The 2409-nt window shown below is 42.8% G+C and overlaps 1 protein-coding gene across 1 annotated transcript in view; it reads left to right on the top strand.

Annotated features, from left to right (window-relative positions):
* Positions 1-2409, top strand: part of SLC2A13 (solute carrier family 2 member 13) — a 395165-nt gene that overhangs the window by 40403 nt on the left and 352353 nt on the right. The window lies entirely within an intron of this gene.

The following is a 2409-nucleotide window of genomic DNA, read 5'->3' as shown; positions in this document are numbered from 1 at the left end:
CTTGAGATGCATCAGTAGATGCAAGCCAGAGTTTTGTTTGCTTTGCTGGCTGCAGCATTGCATTGGTGGCTCATGTTCATCTTGTGGTCAGTCATAACCCTCAAGTCTTGTTTGGTTGTGGTGCCTAGTGAGTGTAGCATTACCAAGTCTGTAAGTATGATGTGGGCTTTTTCTCCTGAGGTGTTAGCAGCTGGCATTTCTCAGTGTTGAATGCCATCAGATTTTTATCTTGCCACCTTGTGAGCCAGTCCAGGTCAGCCTGAATCACCAGCCTATCCTCTAGTGTGACCACACTTCCCCTTAATTTGGTGTCATCAGTCAACTTAGCCAGTCTGCTTCTGTCACCAGAATCCAGATCATTTGTAAATACATTAAAGAGTACTGATCCAAGTATGGAGCCCTGGGGGACACCTGGTTTTCAAAGCCCTCCTTGTGACCGACTCTAACTGAGAACTCATTTTTCCGTCTTGTGGCCTTGATCTCCCATTACACCTGTATTCCAACAAACCCATGAAACTCTTAACCAATGAAGGGAAGTTCGTGTGTGTGAAACAGAACTTGCACAGAAGTAGAACCTAAATTGGGAAACTTTATCCCACAAAGGGTATGAACCAGCACTTTCGGATAAATAACTTCCTCTATGTTGACTTAGCTTGATTTGGTACATTCTTCCCCTCTGTCCCTAGCGAACAACACCTTTATACATTAAGCTAGTTCTTCTACAGTAAGAGAGGAAAGAATATCTTTTGGTTTTGTTTGGGGATGAAACTTGGCTACCGCACTGTTGGAGACCATTTAAGTACCTAGGCAGAAAAACATGCTGTATGAAACCAAGATTATTGTATTATCTGGTGCCATAGATAGCTTTTCCTCTTTTGAAATTCACTATACAAAGCACAATCAGGTTCACATGTGAAACATCTTCAACATAATAGGAAAGTGAGTATTAATTTAATCCATTATATAGTGTATAGAACTGAAATGCTTATTATACAATTAAATGTTAAAAACCATGGGCCTGCAAACTTTAAAACAAATTTTAAAATGTACTAAATTGAATTTAGTACCCATCTTTGTAATTTAGCTGCCTACCACTTGCATAATTATCTATAGTGAGGATTTCAAATTCAAACAGGTTTTTTTTTTGCATATTCTCTATTGCAAAAGACATAAATTGTGATCATTATATATGGCAAGTAGAAAATCTTCAAGAACTGAATGTAAAAATTCTCCTTGAAAGTACTAGATTTACATTTTCATTGTTACCTTATAATATACATTGGTAATGTCAAGGGAGTTTATACAAATCTGAGATTCATTTTAGAAAGTAATATTGAAAGGATTAGTTGTCTAGCTTATGTAAAAAAGAACATGACTATTGTTCTTGGTGTGTGACCCAGGCTGGATCAGAGATGGAGGGGGCAATAGAGGAAGTGCTCTCATACTTCCTAGATTCAGAGATTCATAGATGTTAGGGTCAGAAGGGACCTCTATAGATCGAGTCCGACCACCTGCATAGGCAGGAAAGAGTGCTGGGTTCAGATGACCCCAGCCAGATGCCCATCTAACCTCCTCTTGAAGACCCCAGTGTAGGGGAGAGCACTACCTCCCTTGGGAGCCCATTCTAGATTTTGGCTACTAACTGTGAAGAAGTTACTCCTAATGTCCAGTCTAAATCTGCTCTCTGCTAGCTTATGGCCATTATTTCTTGTGACCCCCAGGGGCGTCTTGTTGAGTAGGGCCTCACCAATTCCCTTCTGCACCCCCATGATGAATTTATAGGCAGCCACAAGGTCGCTTCTCAACCTCTTGCAGAGGCTGAAGAGGTCCAGGTGCCTTAGTCTCTTCTCATAGGGCTTGGCCTGCAAGCCCTTAACCATACAAGTAGCCCTTCTCTGGACCCTCTCCAGGTTATCCACGTCCCTCTTGAAGTGTGGCGCCCAAAACTGCACGCAGTACTCCAACTGCGGTCTGACCAGTGCCCGAGGGGAAGTATCACCTCCTTGGTTCTGTTTGTCATGCATCTGCTGATGCACGATAAAGTGCTGTTAGGTTTGCTGATGACTTCGTCACACTGACGACTCATGTTCATCTTGGAATCCACTAGGACCCCGAGATCCCTTTCCGCTTCTGTGCTACCAAGCAGGTCATTTCCTAGGCAGTAGGTGTGCTGGACATTTTTCCTCCCTAGGTGCAGCACTTTGCATTTCTCCTTGTTAAATCGCATTCTATTGTTTTCTGCCCATTTGTCCAACCTGTCCAGGTCTGCCTGTAGTTGTTCCCTTCCCTCTGGTGTGTCCACTTCTCCCCACAGTTTTGTATCATCTGCAAACTTGGATAAAGTACACTTCACTCCCTTGTCCAAGTCACTGATGAAGACATTGAAGAGTATCGGTCCAAGGATTGAGC

Source organism: Gavialis gangeticus, unplaced genomic scaffold, assembly GCF_001723915.1.
Source record: "Gavialis gangeticus isolate Ggan-Ray unplaced genomic scaffold, GavGan_comp1, whole genome shotgun sequence".
NCBI lineage: Eukaryota > Metazoa > Chordata > Crocodylia > Gavialidae > Gavialis > Gavialis gangeticus.
The sequence above is the reverse complement of the archived record's forward strand: the minus strand, read 5'-3'. Positions and strand labels throughout refer to the sequence as shown.